At 41.0% G+C, this 23,328-nt stretch overlaps 1 protein-coding gene across 9 annotated transcripts in view; it reads left to right on the top strand.

Moving 5' to 3' along the window:
* ADGRF1 (adhesion G protein-coupled receptor F1) overlaps positions 1-23,328 on the top strand; it is a 112,561-nt gene that overhangs the window by 46,192 nt on the left and 43,041 nt on the right. For 5 of the 9 annotated variants that reach the window (XM_032340202.1, XM_032340200.1, XM_032340198.1 and 2 more), the window contains exon 1: positions 21,910-22,087. The exons of 1 other annotated variant lie outside the window; for it this stretch is intronic. The gene's annotated coding sequence lies outside the window, so the exon portion shown is untranslated. Of the gene's footprint in view, positions 1-10,350; positions 10,439-21,909; positions 22,088-22,427; positions 22,474-23,328 lie in introns of those variants that run through there. 3 more of the 9 variants (XM_032340194.1, XM_032340199.1, XM_032340193.1) reach the window with 3 other exon arrangements.

Here is a 23,328-nt window from a genome sequence, read left to right as displayed (position 1 = left end):
TTTTCTGTTGTATTTGCCTGCAACAGAATGATTATTGTTTAAAGGTTTTCTGTCTTGCTAGTTTGCCCTTTTCCTGGGGCTTTCTTTCCTTGGGGCTTTTTGTGATTGCATCTGTTAGCATTCCTGGATTGTCAGCTTCTTTAACTCCATGTCTGGGATATATGAAACAAAAAGAAAGCAGAAGATAACTCACCAACATGTCACGTTTTGGGTCCAGAGGTCCCTAGTGTGTCTGCCTCCTTTTCTTCACCTGTCAGGGCCTACTAATGTTTGTGTTATGTATATCATCCAGAATTTTTAGCTGTGTAATGCTATAGACTGAATGTTGTATCCCTCCCTATCCATATGTTAAAACTCTAAGCCCCAGTGAGATGGTATTTGAAGATGGAGCCTTTAGAGGTAATTAGGTCATGAAGGTGAAGCTCTCATGAGTTCCACTCGAAGAGACACTGGAGATGCTTGCTTCTTCTCTCTTTCTACCAGGTGAGGATACAGTGGGGAAAAAAAGTGTCCATCTGCAAACCAGGAAGTGTGTTCTCACCAAGAACCAGATTGGGCAACACCTTGATCCGTGGACTTCCCAGATTAGAGACCTCTAAGAAATAAACGTCTGTGTTTAAGCCATCAAGTCTATGGTACTTTTTTAATAGATGCCCAAGCTGACCAAGACACATGACTTTTGAGGCAAAGTCTGAAAAGGTTGTGAATCTTCTGCCTGTCTATCTTAGGATGCTTGCTCCATCTACTCTGAGTCCACCATACTGGGAAGCCACATGTAGACACTCCAGTCAACCATCATAGCCAGGTTCCCAGCCAATAGACAGTATTAAATGTGAGCCAAAAAGTCAGCATTTTTGGCTATCCAGTCCAGACAAGCCTTCTGATAGAACTTTCAGCCATAGATAATAATATCTAATTGCAAGTGAATGAGAAATTACTCAGAATTACTCAGCTGCATTATTTCTGAAATACTTGCTCACAAATGCATGAGTAAAATAATTGCTTGTTTTTTTTTTTTAATGCCTCGAAGTTTTGGGGTAATTGAATGAGCAGCAATAATAACCAGAATACTATTTTCTAGAAGGAAAAATTGAAGTAATGGAGATTATTTGACTTTCTCAAAGGACTTTGGCAGTTTTTTCTATTACTGCTAAAACAAATTACTACAGATCTAATAATTTAACACTCATTTATTATCTCACAATTCTATAGGTTAAGGTCTGATATGGGTCTTACTGGGTTAAATACAAGGTGTTGACAGGGCCATATTCCTTAATGGAGGCTTTGGGTAAGAATTTACTTCCAAACTCATTTAGATTGTTGCCAGAATTGAGTTCCTTGTGGTTGTACGACTGAGGTTTACATTTCCTTGCTGGCTGTCAGCCAGGGGCTGGTCTTTGTTCCTAATGGCTGCCTAATCCCTTCTCATGCTTTCCACCATGAGGCCCCCTATAGTCCTTGCATTTGAGTCCCCACATCTCAGATTTAGCAGTGTTGTTTCAGCTCTTCTTGCCCTTCAAATCTCTCCCTCTCGCCCTTCTGCTGCATCTGTCTTGCTTTCTCTTCTGTTACATATCTCTTCTGCTTCTAGCTGGAGAAAATTCTCTGCTTTTAAGGGTTTATGTGATTTGATTGGACCCACCTTCATAATCCAGGATGCTTTCCCTATTTTAAGGTCAACTGCAAAGTTATGTTTGCAGAGTTTCTTTGGTCACTTAAGGTAGTATATTCACAGGTTCTGGGGATTAGGGCATGGATATGTCCAGAGTGAAAGGGGGACATTATTCTGCTTACCATAGCACAACTAGAAAGGAAAATAGAACTCAGGTATACTAGCTCTCACCATTTGTGTCTGTCCATTTCTGTAGGGCAGAGCTAAATAACCTCCCTAAGTCCCTTCTGGTCAACTTTCTTAAATCTACCCTCCTGATATTTTTTGCCATCTCCCAGAATGATCTGTGATTAAGCCCAAGGCCATAAATTAAAAAGAAACAAGGTTGTGTTCTGAATACAAAGACTTTAATTCCTGTGGCTCTGTTTCAGTCATACCTGTCCCCACCTTCCAGAGTGTTTAGAAAGGATCTGGTCATTCAGCATGTGACAATAGATTGGTAACAAGGAGAAGGAGAACTGGAGAGAGTAAAAAGGAGGGGATGGGGAAGACTAAAAGGAAAATGACTAGAGAAGAGGGAGGGAATAGAGGAAGAAGAAGGAGAAGAAGGGGGAGGAGAAGAAAGAGGAGAAGGAGAAGAGAAGGAGGAAGAGGAGGAGGAGGAGAAGAAGAAGAAGGAGGAGGAGGAGGAGGAGGAGTAAGGGGAAGAGGAGGAGGAGGGGTGGGAGGAGGAGGAGGAGGAGGAGGAAGAAGAAGAAGAAGAAGAAGAAGAAGAAGGAGGAGGAGGAGGAGGAGGAGGAGGAGGAGGAGGAGGAGGAGGAGGAGGAGGAGGAGGAGGAAGAAGAGGGGGAGGAGGAGGAGGAGGAAGAGGAGGAGGAGGAGGAGGAGGAGGAGGAGGAGGAGGAGGAGGAGGAAGAAGAGGGGGAGGAGGAGGAGGAGGAAGAGGGGGAGGAGAAGAAGGAGAAGACAAGGAAGAAGCAGGAGGAGGAGAAAGTGGGCCAGGGAGGAGGAGAAGGAGAGGGGGAAGAAAGTCATAGTATAGGGAGGTAGGGAGACGAGAGAACAGCCAGCTGATAAGATGCTATGGATCTTCTATCCACACATCTGCCCAACCTGGCTGATAAGAGGCACAGACACACTGAGTGGACATAAGACCAATGCTAGCCTTTACAGAGTCTGTGTGACAATCAGAAAAGGCAGCCTGTCTGGGCAGATGCAGCACATGATTTGGCAAGTGAAGACCAGGCTGAGTTTCAGCCCTGACTGTGCCAGGTGCCCTTGGGAAGACACAATCTACATAGCTGTATGTAGTGCTCTGATAATGGCCTCCACAGACAGCTGCCTGCCCACTGTGTGTGTGTGAGGTACAGCATTGGCATTAGGCTCCTGGCCACTCTCACCAGGAACCTTCTCCTGCAATGTCTAAGGAAGATCTAAAGGCAGACAGGTCTTGCCTGGTTACAGACTGGATCAGAACTCTTTGATCATAAATCACCTCCTCTCCAGCCAAAAGAAGTCCCCAGTCCCCTCTTGTGTTTGTCATTCTTCCTTGAGATTAGTCACCAGATCAGTATTAAAGAAAGTAGAGAATTAGAGAAGCTGGCTGTCTCTCCAGAATCCTCCACATTTACAAGAGGTTAAATGGCAGGGACAGTCCGGTCCTTGCTGGTTATTTCCTTTGAGACAGCAGCCAGAAGGAGGGGTGGCCGTCGAGGCAGGAAGGAAGAATAATGTTGTTGTTTAATACTGCCCAGCTCAGCAGATGAAAGCCTGCAGGCCTTTGGCTGAAGATAGCACAGAAAGGGACAAGCAGAGCCAAACTTCAATCATTTCTCATCAGTGTTTACATCAGTGAGCCCTGGGCACTGCCCTGCTGGCAGCCTGGGTTCTAGTAGCTGTTGGCTCATGGCCTGACTGAAGAGAGATTCCAGATTTTGGAGGGAGTGGAGGGAAGTAAGAACAACATGTCCTGTTCACCCAGAGGGTATGGAGGCCTCTAGAGAGGCCAGAGGTACAGGTCACCTGGCTTTGGGTTGATGTACCCTCCCAGATCCAGTGCACATGTGCCAGGACAATCTCAGATCAGAGATGAAAGAGGCCTTACAATTAGGATATGGTTCAGTTTTCTGATTTCAGCTAGGGAAAATGGGATCCTGTCCATTTTATAGGTAAGCAACCAAACCTGGCCTTACCTTGGGATATATGGCTAACAAATAGATTGAAGGGAAAGGAGGGTAAGGTAGAAATGCAGTCTTTTGTCCCCACTGGTCCCCTCTTGGTAACGCTCTGGCAACCTGTCCAACCTGAACCAGCATGAGCAGCACTCTGGAAATAATGCTTGTCTGTTTGCCCCTTATGTGTCCCAACTCCTTTGTGGGAACTGCCAGAATCTAGTAAGCCTATTATCCAAGGCTCAAGTGTGTGGTGTTGATTATTTAAGGGAAGTCATTCCTATTAAGAGCCAGAATAGCCAGGGAGAAAGTAGCCATGGAAAAGAGATTTAATTCTCTGTAGGACTTGATGAGATGGAGAAGAAGGAAATGGACATTCATTTGAGGAAGCCTCATTTTTTAAAAGCATTTATTCCATTTATTAAAGCATTTATTCCATCTATTCCAGTATAAATGCATACAGTGCATACAATGTATGTACTTACTATACGTACATTGTCCCATTTAATCTGCACAGCAACCCTCAGAGAGGCATGAATTGAGGTAGCTTTATGGATGAGTTTAGGGCATAAGCCTTATTTAGCATTGTTAGCCAATGAAGTGGAATTGGCTTCAAAACCAGCAGTTGTCCCCCTGAGTCCCTATTCTTAACCCCTACACTATCTGCTTCTCATGGCAGAATAGGAGAGATGAGAGTTCTGGGAAGAAATGGGAAGAGGATTTGATTGGCAGAATGGGTGAAATCTACATATATTTTCTGTGCTCAGACATGGGTTAGGTGCTCAGTACTTCTCTGGGCACCTACTGATCTAAAACTTAGATATTATACTAATTTTATAGAAAACCCAGCTGTAACAACATAAATGAGATCCCCCAAATTCAGTTTTGTATGATCTAGGGTGAGCTCATTGTGAGGTTTATGAAATGACCTGGATGAGTCTGCTCATCACCCATCAGCCCTATTACACTCAAATTCCTATTATGATGGGTGTGGTGGTTACACTATTATTGTTTATTTGTCCGTGTCCTTTATTAATTTGTATGTCTCCTGAGGGTAGGAATTGCTAGTATGTAGCTCCATAAAGTTCCTCAGTAATTAAACTGAGTAAACTCTCTCCAGTTCCCCAGTCCTCTCAAAAAGTTCTCAAGTTGAGTTAGTTAAATCAAATTATTTTGTGGTGATCATTTCACAATATAATATATATCAAGTCATCACACTGTACACTTTAATCTGACACAATATTTGTCAACAAAGCTGGAGAAGAGGGAAAAGAAAAAAACTTCATCCCAAAGCGTTTTTTTTAAATTACTTTTATTAACATATAATGTATTATTGGCCCCCGGGGTACAGGTCTGTGAATCATCAGACTTATACACTTCACAGCACTCACCATATCACATACCCTCCTCAATGTCCATAACCCAACCACACCACCCCTTTCCTCAGAAATCCTGTTTGTTTTGTGAGATTATGAGTCTCTTATGGTTTGTCTCCCTCCCAGTCCCATCTTGTTTCATTTTTTCCTTCCCTACTTCCCAAACCCCCTGCTCTGCCTCTCCAATTCCTCATATCAGGGAGATCATATGACAATTGTCTTTCTCTGATTGACTTATTTTGCTCAACATATGTTCCATCATTGTTGCAGTGTTAAGATTTCATTTCTTTTGATGGCTGCTTTATATATATATATATAAAACACCTTCTTTATCCACTTATCAGTTCATGGACATCTAGGTTCTTTCCATAGTTTGGCTATTATGGACATTTGGGTGCATGTGCCCCTTCAGATCACTACATTTGTATCTTTAGGGTAAATACCCAGTAGTGCGACTGCTGGGTTGTACGGTAGCTCTATCTTCAACTTTCTGAGGAAACTCCATGATGTTTTCCAGAGTGGCTGCACCCAGCTTGTATTCCCACCAGCAGTGTAAGAGGGTTCCCCTTTCTCTGCATCCTCTCTAACATCTGTCTTTCCTGACTTGTTAATTTTAGGTATTCTGACTGGTGTGTGGTGGTATCTCATTGTGTTTTGATTTGTATTTCCCTGACACTGAGTGATGTTGATTACTTTTTCATGTCTGTTGGCCATCTGGATGTCTTCTTTGTAGAAACGTCTGTTCATGTCCTCTGCCCATTTCTTGATTGGATTATTTGTTCTTTGGGTATTGAGTTTGATAAGTTCTTGATAGATTTTGGATACTGGCCCTTTATCTGATATGTCATTTGTGAATATCTTCTCCCATTCTGTCAGTTGTCTTTTGGTTTTGTTGATTGTTTCCTTTGCTGTGCAAAAGCTTTTGATCTTGATGAAGTCCCAAGAGTTCATTTTTGCCCTTGCTTCCCTTGCCTTTGGTGATGTTTCTAGGAAGAAATTGCTGCAGCTGAGGTTGAAGAAGTTGCTCCCTGTATTCTCCTCAAGGATTTTGATGGATTCCTGTCTTACATTGAAGTTTTCATCCATACATTGAGTCTATTTTTGTGTGTGGTGTAAGGAAATGGTCCAGTTGCATTCTTCTGCATGTGGCTGTCCAATTTTCCCAACACTGTGTGTTGAAGAGACTGTTCCCCCCCCCCCACTGGACATTCTTTCCTGCTTTGTTGAAGATTAGTTGACCATAGAGTTGGGGGTCTATTCCTGGGCTCTCTATTCTGTTCCATCGATCTATGTGTCTGTTTCTGTGCCAGTACCATACTGTCTTGATGATGACAGCTTTGTAATAGAGCTTGAAGTCTGGAATTGTGATGCCACCAACTTTGGCTTTCTTTTTCAACATTCCTCTGGCTACTTGGGGTATTTTCTGGTTCCATATAAATTTTAGGATTATTTGTTCCATTTCTTTGAAAAAAATGGTTGGGATTTTGATAGGGATCACATTAAATGTGTAGATTGCTTTAGATAGCATAGATATTTTCACAATATTTGTTCTTCCAATCCATGAGCTTGGAACATTTTTCCATTTCTTTGTGTCTTCCTCAATTTCTTTCATGAGTACCTTATAGTTTTTTGAGTATAGATTCTTTGCCCCTTTGGTTAGGTTTATTCCTAGGTATCTTATGGTTTTGGGTGCAATTGTAAATGGGACTGACTCTTTAATTTCTCTTTCTTCTGTCTTGTTGTTAGTGTAAAGAAATGCAACTGATTTCTGTGCATTGATTTTATATCCTGACACTTTACTGAATTCCTATGTGAGTTCTAGCAGTTTTGGCATAGAGTTTTTTGGGTTTTCCACATTAAGTATCATATCTTCTGCAAAGAGGGAGAATTTGAGTTCTTCTTTGCTGATTTGGATGCCTTTTATTTCTTTTTGTTGTCTGATTGTTGAGGCTAGGACTTCTAGTAGTATGTTGAATAGCAGTGGTGAATGGACATCCCTGCAGTGTTCCTGATCATAGCAGAAAAGCTCTCAGTTTTTCCCCCATCAAGAATGATATTCACTGTGGGCTTTTCATAGATGGCTTTAATGATATTGAGGTATGTACCCTCTATCCCTATGCTTTGAAGAGTTTTGACCAAGAAAGGATGCTTTTTCAGCATCTATTGAGAATATCATATGGTTCTTATTCTTTCTTTTATTATTGTATTGTATCACATTGATTGATTTGTGGATGTTGAACAAACCTTGCAGCCCAGGAATAAACCCCACTTTGTCGTGGTGAATAATCCTTTTAATGTACTCTTGGATCCTATTGGCTATTATTTTGGTGAGAATTTTCGCATCTGTGTTCATCAAGGATATTAGTCTGCAATTCTCCTTTTTGGTGGGGTCTTTGTCTGGTTTTGGCATCAAGGTAATGCTGGCCTCATCAGCCAAAAGAGTTTGAGTAAAGTTACAAAACATCTAGGCTCAAGGCTCCTATTGTCCCCTCAAATGGTTAAACTCCTTTTAAGAGTTTAAAGCAGTAATTTGAATTCATATTCTGGGACCCAGAGAAAATCTCTAAAGTGGCATTTCTTTCAACCAGTAGGTCCAGGAACATTTATGCATTGCAAAGATGGTAAAACTTCATCCTTTGAAATATCCCAAGACTGGTAAAGTTTGCTTTAAACCATATACTTAAAGTCTCATGATTTCTAAATTTGGCCAGAGAAGCATTAAGGCATGATTTAAAGATAAATAAGGAAAATCTCAGAAACCCAAGGTGGACAGACCTACTTTCCAGGGTCAGCTTTTCCACCGATTCTGTGACTTTGAATGAGCTGACTAACCTTTCAAAGTCTTAGTTTCATCATTATAAAATGGAAGAAAAATTAGAACACATCACAGGTGGTGGCTGTGAAATTTAATTGAGAAAATACATGCAAAGTATTTCCTGGAACAAGTGTGTCCCATAAACGTGAAATTAGGAGGTAAAATAAGCAGGATTGCTTTGGGTTTTTTCCATTCAAAGGCTATTTGTGTGTCCTAGGAAGAAGTAGGTGGCACAGTGGGTGGGTGGTTGGAGGAAGCACTGTGGTCTGTTTGCTGTGGGACAACCATAGGGAGAAGCTGTTTCAACAGGTTGCATGAGTCAGTGGGGGGAATTGCATAGGTATTGCTGTGCCTGAATGAAATTCACTGCTCCCCGTCCCACACCATTAAGGTGGAGCCTCACATTTTCTCTGATTAGCAGTTTTCCTTGTTTCTTAATATAGAAACCTGTTCTGTGAATCATTACACCACTTTATGAAAGACCTGAAATAGTCTACTCTCAGAAAAAAGCTTCTTTTCTTCCCCTTCAATTTTCTTTCTTGTATCTAGTAGGCAAGCCAATACTTTAAAGTGCTTTAATGTAGGGAAGGACTGACATTAATAATTCTCAGTGTATTCCACCTTCCCAAGTATTCACTCTGAAAAGATGTTGCCCTTGGAGACCTCTTGAAGTATTGGGTCATGGTAAACATAGGTTTGATGCTTGTTGAATGAACCTGAAGACTCCAGATGTTGTTCTAGCTAGTCAGTTGTTGGGGACATTTGGATTTAATATAAGGCTCTTCATATAAGTGTATCCAATTACCTGACATCTATCAAGGTCAAAGGAGTTATCTGTGGGATCAGGGTGGCTAAGGTGATCTTGATGAAGTGCCAGAAAATTTCCATATCCTTGACAAAGGATGGCAGCTCTTGATGTACTGATGGCTTTTGTGTAATGCCCAATATCTCATTGATTTTTATCTATTTGTGGTTGGTTAAGTAGATGAGTCTCAACAAAAATTTACAATATTTTAACTTTCAAAGAATGTGGTAGAAATCATGTAGAGGCCAATAAAAGTAGCATGAAAAATCCAGAACAACATGGGTTGGACCACCTATGTCTATGGGTAGTTAGCTTGTAGTGAGGATGAGGGTGTTTTTGGATGAGATTAACATTTGAACTGATAGACTGAATAGAGCAAATCACCTTCCATCATGAGAGTAGCCCTTATGCAATCAGTTGAAGGCCTGACTTGAACAAAAGTACTGGCTTCCCTGTGAAGAGAGAGAACGTTGCCACTTGATTGATTTAGTAGGGATATTGGTTTTTCCCAGCCCACAGACTTAGATTCTTCCTGGATCTTGGATATTGAATATGTTAGCTTTCACACTTGAACCCACGCAATTGGCTCTCCTGGTTCTTAAGGCTTTGGTTTTGGGACTGAAACTGCGCATCAGCTTGCTTGAGTCTCCAGCCTGCCCATGGCAGAACTTGGACTTCTCAGCCTCCGTAATCATGTGAGCCAATCCCTTATAGTAAATCTCTTTATAGATAAATCTATGTAGGTATATACATAGATTTATTTATACATATTTATACATATTTAGATTGTATATCTACAATCCCTTATAGTAAATCTATGTAGGTATATACTGATAGCCTATTGGTCCTATTTCTGTGGAGAGCCCTGACTAATAATACACTAGGTAAATTAAACATGATTAAACATGATTAAACATGTTTTTATTTATTCTGTTCAGGCATTTGATGAGCCATTTAAATTTGCTTTCCCACTTTAAGTAACTGCATCCCAAACTCTGGCCTGCTGCCTAACTGTGAGCTGCTATTACAAGAGGGAACTAGGAAAAAGAATATAGGTTTATAAAGATAAATTTATACTACCCCTTAAAATCCTCTACTTGAGGATTTATATGGATTTTTCTTTAAAAGTTTCTGTTAAAAAGTTTTGTATATGACAAATTATAAATTAGGTCTCCAGCCTGCAAAGTGTGAGTGTGAGAATGTGTTTGATCAAGTTTATGAATAAAGGCTTAGAGAGTACGTGAAAGAAGCATTAAATTTGAGAATTCGCCACATAAGAGTTGCTTTGAGGTCTGAAAATTAGAGTTAAGTCAAGTTAAAAGAAGTCTTTTAAGAGAGGTTGTCATTAATCAGTACCAATGCTTGCCTGGGCACCAAACACATATCTCAAAAGAAACGTTTTGGATTTCTTCTTCATCATTTGTAGTACCCTCCCCCACCATGCCTTGAGAGGCAGAGGGACTGCCAACATGAGGAAGAGATGGAAGGGAGAGGAGGAAAACAGGGGGGTAACAAAGAGAGACTGGTAATTAAGCATGCTTTGACCATGCTTACATTTCATCTGTGTACAGAAAAATAGAAGCTGTCTGCAAATGCACATCACATCCCAAGGGCATAAAGAAGGAGCAGCAACAACCATAAATAACCAGAGCAGCAGAAGTGAGTGTATTTTTTTTTTTTTTTTTTTTTGGCCACCCTGTCTTCTTTCCTCTCCCCAGCCACCCTTTCTTTATGAAAGAAATTTCTTTCTAAAGGTGTATCTTTTTTTTTTTCCACCTGTTTCTCCCAATAGCTCCTCTTTGCACTTTCATAGTAAACTGGCAATGGAACATTATTCTGAGTGAAACTATTTCTCAACATCACGTTAATTTTGTTTTGTATTTAAATGATACATGTGAGCATATGCACGTACCTCACAAGCCTTGGATGTAGTTCTCTTGTGTTCTTTAGTAAATTTGGAAAATTTCTTCATATTGATCTTGTATATTTGTTGGAATCATTCCTTACTATTTTATTTGAACAAATAGAAAATCAAGCAATATTCTTAATTATGGGAGCTTGACATTCAAAAGACATTAATTATGGGGCGCCTGGGTGGTTCAGTGGGTTAAGCCGCTGCCTTCCGCTCAGGTCATGATGTCAGGGTCCTGGGATGGAGTCCCACATCAGACTCTCTGCTCAGCAGGGAGCCTGCTTCCCTCCCTCCCTCTCTCTCTCTCTGCCTGCTTCTCTGCCTACTTGTAATCTCTCTCTGTCAAATAAATAAATAAAATCTTAAAAAAAGATATTAATTATGCTCAAGTTTACCTATACATTTAACATGATCTCAATAAATATATTAATAGATTTTGGGGGCACCTGGGTATCTCAGTCAGTTAAGTGTCTGCCTTTGGCTCAGGTCAGGATCTCAGGGTCCTGGAATAGAGCACTGCATCAGGCTCCCTGCTGAGAGGGGAGTCTGCATCTCCCTCTCCCTCTGTCCCTCCCCCTGCTCATGATCAATCTCTCTCAAATAAATAAATATGTAAAATCTTTAAAATAAATAGATTTTGAAGGAGGTAGTATCTGTTGAAGGGAGGGACTCACAAGCTGATTTTAAAGCCTAAATGGAAAATTATTCCAAAATTTCTATAAAAATTATTAAAAAATACAAAGAAAAAAAATTGAAAAGGAAGAATGATAAGGGAGAACTATTATATTGGATACAAAAATGTATCATGAAGCTACAGGAAAGTTGAGCTTGCTCTTGAGTAAACACAGATGAATGAAAAGAACAACAAAGTCCATAAATAGACCCAAGACACATAAGAATTTCATATTTAATGAAACTGACATCTCAAGACAATGAGGAAAAGATGGATTTTTCAAACCAGCGGTATTGGAACAAGTAGCTAGATAACTGGGGAAAAAAAACAAAACAGTTATTAGCATGATTTAGCCGCTACTGGCTCTCTTAGACTACATAGCCCAAGAAAACAATGATGAGTTCTCAAGCAGGAGTAAAATGGAGAAAAAATAAGAACAAAAATTCCAGACAGAAGGTGCAACTAATACCCACCTCTAACTAGTAAAATATACAACTGAGATAGACTTTTAGTGATTAGGACCAATTACAGCTAAACCTCCTGACAAGGAGCAAGTCAGCATATGGCCATCAAACCTGGTTGCTTAAACAACTAATTAAGGTTTTAAGTAAATCCTTTCAGTTATAAAAATTGCTCAGGGAAAAGAGGAGACCAAAGGTGTGGCTGTCTCCATGGAGCCTGAGTCCCTCAAGGTATCTTTTGGAGAAGAATGGGGGGCATAGCTATTGACACTAAGAGTTCTGTATCCAGTTCCAATGCATGTTGGGGGGGGGGGATGGGTTCCCCCACATGTCCAAGCAGTTTTTGGACACTGGCTGGGTGACCTACAATTTAACTCAATTCTGACATTGTCTATCTGGAGACAGCATCAGATTCCATAGGTTAAGAGCTAGTCCCACAAGACTGCCCCCACACCCCTCACTTCAGATGCCAGTTGTATAACTCCAGGTTGTTATCTGTACTTATAAAAGACTGGCTATAAATCAGAGGTTCCCATCATGACCTTCTTGGGGTTGTGCAATTTGCTAGAGTGGCTCATAGAACTCAGAGAAACATTTTATTTACTAGATTACCAATTTATTATAAAAGGATATTACTCAGGAACTGCCAGCTGGAACTGATGCATAAAGCGAGGTTTGGGAGAGAGCTGGAGCCCTCTCCTGGTGTGCCACTGTCCCCAATTCGCCACATGTTTGCCAACCTGGGAGCTCTCTGAAACCTGTCTTTTTGGATTTTTATGTAGGTTTCATTACACAGGCATGATTGATAAAATCATTGCCATTGGCCACTGATTCAACCTCCTGCACCTTATCCCTTCCAAGGAGGGGTGAGGTAAAACCTTCTAATCTTTCAATCACTCAGTTAGTTCTCCTGGCACCCAGTGCTCCCATCCTTGGGTGCTAAACAAAAATTATCTCCTTAACATAAGACAGTTTTACTGCATTCATTACTTAAAAAATTCAAAGGGTTTTAGGAGCTCTGTGCCAGAAACAGGGACAATGTTTCTTATTAGTCATAGTATCAGAGGCACATAGAGCTAATTGGAATAAAACAGATTAAAAGCCAACTATGTTTTTAAGAGAGCTGTACTGTCAGGAGAGCCTCTGTTATACTAGAAGGGATTCTAGCTTCATTGCCTAAAGACACAAGCTTGGTTAGCACCTCATCTGCCATCCAACTTCACACAAATGTTTCACTGTATCCCATCAACCACCTCTGTTCTTTTCCAATAAGTTTCCTTGCTTCCCATTTGCCAGACCAGAAGTAAATGCTACAGACTTTCAGATTTCTCTTAAGAAAGACTCTGTCCCACTCTTGGTACCTTTTTCTGTATTAACTTAAGCTAATTTACACTGTAGTAACAATTTCAGGATTTCAATTACTTAAAACAAAGAAAAAAGTTTATATTTTGGACACATAGCATATTTTAAGCAAATATTATCCACCACATCTATCGATGGACTTTTTTTTAAAAAAAGATTTTATTTATTTATTTATTTATTTATTTGAGAGAGAGAGAGAGATCACAAGGAGGCAGAGAGGCAGGCAGAGAGAGGAGGATGCAGGCTCCCCACCGAGGAGAGAGCCAGCAAAGGGCTTTATGCCAGGATTCTGAGACCAGGACCGGAGCAGAAGAGAGATGCTTAACCCACAAGCCATCCAGGCACCTCTATTGGTGGACTTTTATACAATTTTCACAAATTGCAAATAATTCTTCCCTGGATATATTTGTATAGATATTGTACTTGAAAAATATATTTGTATCACTTGGCACACCAGCAAGCATATTTGTAGGTTATATTTCTAGAAAGACAGGCATACGTTGGAGACACTGACAGTTTAGTTCCTTCCCACCACAATAAAGTGAATAGAGCAATAAAGCAAGTCAAATGAAATGAAATGAAAATTTTGGTTTCCCAGTGCATGTAAATTTATGTTTACACTACAGTCTACTAAGCATGCAATAACATTATGTCTAAAAATACAAGGTACATACGTTAATTAAAAGTACTTTATTGCTAAAAATTGCTAACCATCATCTGAGTTTCCAGCCAGTTGTAATTACTGATCACATATCACCATAACAAATACAATGGAAAAGTCTGAAATACTGTGAGAATTACCAAAATGTGACACAGAGACAAGAAACGAGCAAATGTTGCTGGAAAAATTGGCACTGGTAGATTTCCTTGATTCCTTGATTCAGAGTTGCCCCAAACCTTCAACTTGTAAAACATGCATTATCTGTGGAGCACAACAAAGGGAAGTGCAATAGAAGGATGGATACCTGTAGAATGGCTTGGCCAAAGGTTACATGCATTTTAAAATTTGATACAGAATTACTAGATTATAGGGGCGCCTGGGTGGCTCAGTGGGTTAAAGCCTCTGCCTTCGGCTCAGGTCATGATCCCTGGGTCCTGGGATGGAGCCCCACGTGGGGTTCTTTGCTCAGCGGGAAGCCTGCTTCCCTTCCTCTCTCTCTCTGTCTGCCTCTCTGCCTACTTGTGATCTCTGCCTGTCAAATAAATAAATAAAATCTTAAAAAAAATACTAGATTATACACCCATCAGCTGTATAGGAGACTCTCTGTTTCCCCCTAACTACAAAAATATTATCAATTCTTTTGATTTTTTTCTCATCTGAGGGGTAAAAACTAACTTTTCCCCATTTTTATATATCTTAGAACTATTCATATCCTTTTTTGGTTTATTCCTGTTTGCCCATTTGATTCTCTGGTTGCGTTCTCTTTCTTACTGATTTATAAGAACTAATTACATACTCAAGAGTCATTTATGATATAAATCAAGGATATTTTTCCTATTACTTACTTATATTTGGATGCTGTTCACTGTATGTTTTGCCATGAAGAATTTTCCCCCCTTTTTAGGTAGTCAAATACCAACCTGTGTGTGATGTCCAAGTGATGGTCTTTCTTTACAAAAGGTCTTTTTCATAAATGAACATATTATTTAAAGTATACAGTGGAAATAACTTTTTTTCTTCTAGTATTTGTAGTTTCATATGTTGTTTTAAAATTTGTAATACAGATAAAATTAATTTTGGGGTAAGGGAGGGATACATTCAATCTCTAACTGGTAATAATATTGAGGGTCTTTGTAGGTGATGATTTGGTGGTGGTGCAGCAAGGCATAGTGGAACCCAATTTTCCAATGAATATATTCTTGTAATTCTGACTTTTGCATCCCGTTTATATGAAATTTACTAAAATTTCACTGAAATAAGTAAATTCTTTGTTGTTAGGAAAAAAGGAACAGGGAAGTAAAGAGCCCCTACTCCAGCTTCAAGAACTCCAGTCAAATATCACCCTAGAGGGATATGGAAACAATGTTGTCAGATCTTCTGATTTTTCAAAAGAAGCTGAAATCTGGATTTCCATGTGAAATCCCTGATGTTTAAATGTTAGCAACTAATTCAGAGTTTTAAAAACACTGCATGGGCCAAGCAAAACACATCTGCAGGCCAGATGGGATGCACAGGGTGCCAGTTTGAGACCTGTGGTTTAGAGATTCTCACCCTTGGGGATACATTTAATTGCCTTTTCTATGGGCCACTACAATATAGAGTGGTCAGCTCTTATCACATGTATTTTAGCTGATTTTTGCTAGCCTAGTCTTTCTAGTAAGCTACAAGATCCTTGAAGGCACTATATACAGATTTTTGAGGTCCCCATGGCCTAGGAGCATCTTGTACCTAGTTGATATTTAACATAGGTTGTTTGTTGAATGAATAAATGGAGAAATGTTTGAACGCCACTGCACGCGGACTCCCTGCCAAGCATCTAAACAAAGTGACTCAGGGTCTCAGAGGTTACCTGATTCAGACCATTCCTTCTTTTTCCTCCCTTCTCACCTAATTCACCCTCATGGCAACTAAACCTCTGTACCCTACAGGGATTTTGTAAACAGGTGGCCTTGTCCACGGATGCGAGTCTTGGCCACTAGGTGTCTCCCTTTGCCTAAAGCACGTTCTGAAGCCCTGGGGTCAATTGTCGGTTTGCTAAACAGAAACACTTACGCAAAAAAAGAATGTCTTAATCTTAGGCCACGTCTTCAGATGTTTGTCCTCAGGAGGAAGTTGAGCACAGCCACAATGTCAAAGCAAAAATGCCCAGGCGTAGGATCAGATTTATTTTGTTCTGGGAGAGCTTCTCACGCACAGGAATTCTCCCCTGGAGGACTGAGTGACAATCTGTTGGGTTTCAGCCTCTAATTCTGCAGACCCTACGCTGGTCTTCTGGAGCCCCCTTTGGATTCCTTTTTTCTGCTGTTATCGGCCAACGGAGAAGTGCGTCTTACTGTTAAGGGTCTGGGGTTCTACAACTTGCATTGTAAAAGCAGGATTCTTCTAAACTGTGTCAGATCAAGCTTCACTGAGGCTTCCCTGATGCGCATGCGCATTTTCCCACATCTCCTGGCTGCAGGGGCACGTGTTCCCTTGCCTGCAGCAGTGCCTTCCTTGCAGCCCCAGGAAGGTACCCCCAGCTTAGACAGGAGGATGCTTGATACTGTGTAATTCTCATCTTAAAGACAGGTAGACGGAAGAAAAAAAAAAAAAAAAAAGCAAAATTAATTGCTTTTATTGTCCATGGCTTTCTCGGTGTTAGCTCTGGCATTCAGATACCCTACGCTCTGAACTGATGAAAGGCAATATTGGAATTTTGGCTGGTGCTGCTAAATTTGCCAGGCCTTGGATTTTAGTGACACTGGAAGCTTCCTTGTTGGACGAAATGGAGAGGTGGAATCTCTAGGGCTTTGGTGGCTCTGCAGTTTACTATGCAAGGTTCAGATAAGAATGGTTGTCTCATTAGCACCTAAAACATAATGTCACTTTTGCCTTTTCTTTGGTTATTTTGCATGGGTTGCATACTCCTGTTTGCATTTCTCATCTGTATTTGAGAAGTAGCAGAGTACAGACTTTAATATATCACAGACTTTGAAGGTGGGCTGGCTTGGTACCCTGGCCCATCATTTGCTTAGCCTCTCTTATACCTCCATTTCCTCACCTGTGAAATGCAATGATCGCTGTAGTGCCTCACAGGTTGCTGGGAGTATAAAAGCGCATGGACACTGCTCAGAACAGTTCTTGGAACATAGTAAGTGCTTAGTAAATGAGAGCTGTTACTAGGGGCTTGATCATTGATCCCTTCTCTGGTTTTCTGTCCAGGCCAGAGTTCATGTCTATAGATTGTTACACTCGTCTCTGATACCAATGGGAAAAGTTTTCCTACAGTTTTGTGAATTTTCCCTCTGTTTATTTGAATGTACTTTATTTTAAGGCTAAGTAGCATTACAATTATTATTAAATACCACCTCCCCCAAACAGTTTCTCATAAGTCCCTTCGACTAAGCTTTATCCTCAAATAGCTCAATAATTCCCCGTCCACCTCTTTTTATTTTAGTCCTAGTTCTGAGTGTTAAAAGACTATATCTTGCGGTGCCTGGGTGGCTCAGTCATTAACGTCTGCCTTCAGCTCAGCTCATGATCCCAGAGTTCTGGGATTGAGCCCCGTACTGGACTCCCTTCTCCACAGGGGACCTACTTCTTCCTCTCCCACTCCTTCTGGTGTCTTCCTTCTCTGGCTGTGTCTCTCTCTGTCAAATAAATAAATAAAATCTTAAAAAAAAAACCCTAAATCTATTATGATAAAATCTTATCATATTAGTTAAGAAAACTTTCTTGCTATAATTTATATTTTATATTCAATTCTTCTTCTTTCTACGGTTCCTTTTAGGGTTTAAAAAAATATATACCTGAAATATTTTCCTTTCCTTTCCTCTTTCTTTCTCTCTCTCTTTCTTTTTTTCTTTCTTTCTCTCTCTCTCTCGCTCTTTTTAGAGAAAGAGAGAGTAAGAATGAGTGGGGGAAGGGGCAGAGGGAGAGGGAGAGAGACTCTTAAGCAGGCTCCACACTGGGTGGAGGGCTTGACTTCACAACACTGAGATCATGACATGAACCAAAATCAGGAGCTGGATGTTTAACAGACTGAGCTACCCGGGCGCCCCATACCTGAAATATATTTTTTAAGATTTTATTTATTGATTTGAGAGGGAGCACCAGAGAGAGAGCAAGCGCAGGAGGAGGGAGGAGCAGAGGGAGATGGAGAAGCAGGCCCTCTGAGGAACAGGGAGCCCAATGCAGGGCTTAATTTCAGGGACCCTTGAGCTAAAGACAGACACTTAACCGACTGAGCCAATCAGGGGTCCCTAAATTTTTTTTTTTAAAGATTTTTATCTATTTAATTACATATTTGAGACAGAGAGAGTGAATGTGAGCCGGAGCAGGAGGGGGGAAGAGCAGAAGGAGAGGGACAAGCAGACTTGGCACTGAGCACAGAGCCTGATGTGGGGCTCGATCTCCTGATCCTGGGATCCTGACCTGAGCCGAAATCAAGAATCGGATGCTCAACCAACTGAACCACCCAGGCACCCCTCAGATACTTCTTACTGCACTGAATCATTTCATAATATGGAATGAAACACCTGAAACAGCTCAGGGCCCATCTCACTCTTGAGTCACCATATCATTCAAGGTGACCAACTGTGTCTGCAGCCCCGGATTAGACTGAGGCAGATAGAGGGATAGAGACTGCTGCTGGCTCCAGCCCCTTTGCATCCCTGGCTCCCCTTTGCTCCTGCTAAGGCCAAGAAAAGACCCAATAGCCGTCCCCTTTGGTTAGGATAAGATAACAAGTCTGAGCTCCTGCTGAGACAAGAGAAAAAGACCAGAAGCCTATCTGTTTGAATAAGAAAAGAAAAAGAAACGGTCCCCTGGGGTGGTTTAGCACTCTCCTGAGACCCCTCCGCAGAGATTATACTGCCACAGGAAGGGGCCTTTTGGCCTTGGGAGACCCTGAAAACTTTCCATTACCATCCCCCATCACCCATAACGATAAAAACTCACTCCTAACCCTGTCGGGTGCTCAGCTTTTGGGAGGGGATCCCACTGAGCCTGCTGGTGATAATAAAGCTTAAGTTTTCCCTGCTTTCCTGGGTGCCGCTTGAGTTTCCTCGGTCACTTCAGATTTTCCGCAACAAGATCTCTGAGACCAAGGGCACAGAATGCCTAGCATCTCCGATGGATATACACTGTTGTCCAGAATCCTCTTCGGGTTCACCTGCTGACCTCATTCAGATAGCACCTCCACCCAGTGATAAGATGAGATGAAATTTAGGAAATGAGTTCTAATACTATGATTCTGTTTGCCAGTTCCTTTCTTCAGGGTCTCAGGTTTGTTGCTGTTTATTCCTGTAACTCTTCTCTTTTGCTGGGAAACCAAGCGGTCGGACTGTTCGGGAAACCAACAGAAACAAACAGATGACATGGCAGGTCTTAACATGCTCCTGCAGCCTCTGGTTTTCCTCCTTGTTCTCTTGGGCATCTACAGGATGCCAGGCCCTGCCTAATCAAGGAAGCTCTGTGGTCAGGATTACCAGGGAAGAGATGTAAAGTAGACCAGATGGACCAAAACACATTTATTTACCTCCTTTTGTATGCTCAGGTTAATACCTTTTTCCAACTTCACAGGTGAGTGTGTGTGAGATTTCTTAGCAGAATTATACCAGAGGAGCAAGCCTTCCTCAACTCTGCCGTCACGGAAGGTCAGCTCTTCTTGGGCACAGAACAATGATATGTCGCAATAATGCCACAGTGCTCAAAATCCATGTTGCTTTCTTTTGGTCTCTGTCTTCTGCAGGGACGGGAGAGCCCCATAACCTGACCAGGAAGTATAGAGGAATTCAGCATCTCATATGTTAGTAGGTTATTAGGAGGAAACTAGAAGGGGTTACGTGGCTTACTGGTGAGTCATCAGTAATTCAAAAGCACACCTTAAACATTGAGCATACACTATCATCTTCTTCCATTAAATATGGAATCAACAAGCAATTAAATATATTCATTTCTTTGGATTCAGGTTTTCCCCCCAAATCGATGTGCTCAAGAAATTATTAACGTCTATTGGTTGCCTAATTTTCTACTACCTGCTAAAACGTTTTTGGTCTAATAAGACACTGTAGGGATCCCTTTGTTTCTTGGGCCATAGACCAGCCCTTAGGAAGTTACTGGGCTTTAGAATACAATGAACTGGAGGTCAGTAACAGACCTTCTACTTGAGGTTCAAGGTTTCCCCACTTGAAACTCCACAGTGACTGGCCATTTTGTCCGCCTTACCCCTTCCCTTTATCCTTGTCCAGTTCCACAGTCACTTTCCTCCCTAAGTCATTGGTAGATTATTAGTCCCATTTTATAAACACATTCCCACTAAGGTATCAGTCAGTGACTTCTGTGCTCCTACAGGCACTTAACGATTTAATATAGTTAATAGAAAAAGGCCAGCACTGAACTGAAAAGACAGCATCTAATCCTAGGACTTCAGACACTGGATCAACTGAGCGAAGTTCTTCCGGAAGCTCTCCATTCTCTGTGTTTGGTCTCCACATATAAAAAATGAAATCTGGTGGATCAGGAGAGAGGCAAAATCCTACAGAAAGAGCACAGAGGAGAAAGGAATTAATTTGATTAACTTATGAGATCAGCTTTATTCTACCCAGGTTGGTGGGAGACAAAGGCTGGTTGATGCCTTTGAACAGTTAGGGATGGTCATGTAGGCCTTGTTCTCTTGATAGCTTTTTCCTGGATTCCGACATGAGCATGAAAAACTGTGCTAAAAACCAAGTGGCTCAGCTGGAAACAAGAGGGTCACGTTGTGTTTGGGCCCTCTTAGCACAAAAGGTCTTCAACATGAAATTATGGGCTCCAATCTTATTTGGAGTATTGTTCACTCTATAAAAGATTTCTATTCCAGTTTAGTGCTCCGAGATCATTTTCTCCTTCCTAAGAAGATGAATGTTTCCTCTTTTGTGATAAGAACAATATACCTGATTAGCTTCCCCTTCTCTTTGAATGCTAGGAAGCTCTGCCCCTGAAGGGAAGTTTCACATTTATAAAATAGTGTAGATACCTCATAGGTTTTTATTCGCATTATTTTTCTTAATTGATGCTCTACTTTTATAGACTTTTTAAAATAGTTTGTGTAGTTTATATAGAAATTTTGTAGTTTGTGTTTCCTTATTTCTATTCTTTTTTTTAAGGATTTTATTTATTTATTTGACAGAGAGAGAGAAGAAGAGAGAGAGAGAGAGAAAAGCAGGAGGAGGGACAGAGACAAAGGGAGAAGCAGGCTCCAGAATGAGCAGGGGGTGGGTGGGGGACTAGATCCCAGTACTCTGGGATCTTGACCTGAGCCTAAGGCAGACTCTTAAAGGACTGAGCCCCCCAAGTGCCCTCCCTATTTCTATTCTAATATAATTTTTTTTTAGTGCACTGGCATTGTGAGCCATCCTAAGTCATTTGCAAAACAGGGAGTGGCTTAAGGCCACTTCAAGTCATTTGTAATACACACAATGTTAGTTTTCATACCAGATGGGTACTTAGGTAGGAAAGAAACATTTATTGAAAAGTTGAATATACAAAAAGCATTCACCTTCAGCATCTACACTGCTACTCTGTTTCGACAGTCCCGGTTCCATGTTATCCCACCAGCGGGTCTGAGCTTCCTTTGTCTGGGAAAGAACCAAGTTGGGGTTCTTCAGCTTTGAGAGCAAAAGCCAGAAAAGGAATAATAATATGGACCTCTCCTTTCACTCCACTAGTATTGCCCACCTCCCCCAACTGGAATGATACATGAAGGTCACATTCCTTCCGCTTTATGCAGGTGACGGGGTGGGGGGGTTGGAGGGGTGGGGGGTGGTGTCCTGACGCTGGACTCAAAAGCTTGACAGAGCAGCATTTTGCAGCAGACAGATTTAGGACAGAAGTGTTCCGCATTCCCCTAGAGCATTTTTCTCCCATTTTCCTTTTGTGGTTTCTGAAATCTGTTTGTGTCAGCGGCAAGAATCATTAGGTCTTGGGCTCAGAGCTCCTTCCTCTTACCGGCCTGGTATTGACTCCACGTGGGAGGGAGAGTCAGCAGAAAGGTATTTCTCTTTTCCTTCTGGAAGGGGGTGTGTCCTAGGCTTGTCTGCCTTCAAGGGCAGCCACAGGAACCAAGAGTGGCTTAGGTGTCAGTGGATCTGCAGGAGAGCCCAGGAGCAGCTGTTCAGATGTTAATTAGCGATGTCTTCCGAACATCATTAAGAAGTGATTGAACCCCAAGTACAGTGGAGGAAGGGCTTCCAGAGGCTGTGAGGAGAGGAGTCACCAGGTAAGCCCGACAGCGGTGATTTGATGCCTTAGAATGTGTATGACTATCACCAATATTATCTGTTACTTTGAGATACCCCCCCCCGCCCCCGCCCCAGGTAAAACTCTGATTTCAAGATCCCATTTCCGGAGGAAGGTTGAATAAAGGAATAGGGAAGGAGAAAGCAATGAGAAGGGAGACAAAAGAGTTAATCCTCGTGGTGACTGTATTAACTGAGGTGATTTGCTGGTTCTGACTACAGGTTTTCTGACTCAAAGCACACAGTTCTCTCTATGCCTTAGAACCGAGGACCTCCTGTTCCTCAGGTGTGTGAGGTAGATCTACTGGAATAAAGAAGGAGCCACCAAGGATACTTGTTAAAAACATCAATTTCACGACTGCTGCTGGTCAGTAATACATTAGCTTTAGCGAACTCTTAAAATAAAAATATGCTGGAGCAGATTCAGTTTATTTTTACTTTAGATGAATTCATAAAGCTTTGCTGAACCAGTATAAATTTGAGAAGTACTTTCCAACTTAGCTCCTACCTTGGACTCAGAAAAATCCCCAAATCGGCCCTTATAATCATTTCTCCTGTTCCTTCTCAGTAATAAATACAAAGTGATACCCTGTATTTTCTGACAGGCCTTGAAAATTGGCAACTTTTCCTTTTCCTTTTCTTTCCTTTTTTTAAAGAAAAATCCATTTGTGTAAACCCAATATCCTAGATGTTGGGAAATTACTGAAGAAAGTACACAAAGAAGATCAAAGTGGAAGAGATGCGGAGAAATAATGCCTGTGGCTTTTCCACAATGATATCCACTAAATGAATTCTGATAATAACACACATAGGTGGGAAATTACAGATAGAAAAGAAATAATAAAAATAGATAAACATATATTTTATAATTTATTCAAATATTAGCACAGCCTTTTATGTTCTTTCCCTGTAATAGAACCACTGCTAATTATCCAATCATAACCAAAATTCAAAACAGTATTACAAAATGGCTACAGAAATAACACTTTATTCAACTATTAGCAAGTAGAATGGTAGAATGTAGAATGTAGAATGTAGAATGGTGGCAATAAGCATCGAGATTTAAAGTAAGATCTAAATTAAGATTTGAAATGTGTGTATGCATACTGATGCTTCTCTGGCTGTCTTGCAGACCCTTCTATTTTGTGCACAGCCACACATTGATGGGAATTACTCTCTAAAAAGGTAGTAAATTTAATTTCTTTCTCAAGTAGGGATAGGG

This window comes from Mustela erminea, chromosome 4 (genome assembly GCF_009829155.1).
Source record: "Mustela erminea isolate mMusErm1 chromosome 4, mMusErm1.Pri, whole genome shotgun sequence".
Taxonomy (NCBI): Eukaryota; Metazoa; Chordata; class Mammalia; order Carnivora; family Mustelidae; genus Mustela; species Mustela erminea.
Note: the sequence above shows the minus strand (reverse complement) of the source record. Positions and strands in the feature narration are given on the sequence as shown.